General features: G+C 44.7%; 1 pseudogene; it reads right to left on the bottom strand.

Annotated features, from left to right (window-relative positions):
* Positions 1–935, bottom strand: part of LOC119593581 — a 3,091-nt pseudogene extending 2,156 nt beyond the window's left edge.

Raw genomic sequence — 935 nt, 5'->3', positions numbered from 1 at the left:
CGCTCACATGGCGCCACTGCTGAGGGGACGATACTCTGTGGATGATGCCCAACCTGTTAGCCACAAAGGTATGGAAACGTCTTGACGTGTTCCTGATGTATTGCAGAACAATCATGCTGTCTGTCCAAAAAACAGAGTTCCTGATCTCCAAGGAGATTTCTTTTCGTATCTTGGCATCAGAACCAGCTGCCAGAACCGCAGCACACAATTCTAATCTGGGTATGGAGGTAGTCTTGATGGGGGCTAGTCTAGTGCGTGCTGTGATGAAGCCGCATCGCACGAATCCACTGTCATCTTGCAGCCTCACATAAGTCACCACTGCATAAGCTTTAGCTGAAGCATCACAGAAATGATGGAGCTGTGCGTTTATGAGCCGTCCAAATCGGAGAGGAAGTATACAACGATCCATGTAGAACTCCTTCATATCTCTGAGTTCCTCTAGCCACAACGTCCAATTTTTAATAATTTCCTCTGAGAGTGGGTCATCCCATCCCTTTTTCTTGCGTACTTCATCTTGAAAAATTATCTTAGCCCTAACAGTAAAAGGAGCTATGAATCCCAATGGGTCAAAAACAGAGCTCATGGTACTCAGGATGCCTCGCTTAGTTAGTGGTTTGTCGGGAGGAGTTACCGATATTTTTAAACTGTCATCCTTCAGGTTCCATAGCACCCCTAATGCCCTGTCCATAGGCAATTCATCTCTTGCCAGATCGATGTTCTTAACACCAGGACTTCTTTCTTGCTGTGGTATTCCAGCCATCACATTTTTAGAATTGGACATCCATTTTGTTAAATGGAAACCACCGTTTTTTAAAGTTTCTTGTAATTCTTGAACATAGAGTTTGGCCTCATTCTCAGATTCAGTAGACAGCAGAAGATCATCAACATAGAAACACCGTTTGGCATTACTGGACCTTGCCCCACCTTCCTCCAAG

The sequence above is a fragment of the Penaeus monodon genome, chromosome 32, assembly GCF_015228065.2.
Source record: "Penaeus monodon isolate SGIC_2016 chromosome 32, NSTDA_Pmon_1, whole genome shotgun sequence".
NCBI lineage: Eukaryota > Metazoa > Arthropoda > Malacostraca > Decapoda > Penaeidae > Penaeus > Penaeus monodon.
The sequence above is the reverse complement of the archived record's forward strand: the minus strand, read 5'-3'. Positions and strand labels throughout refer to the sequence as shown.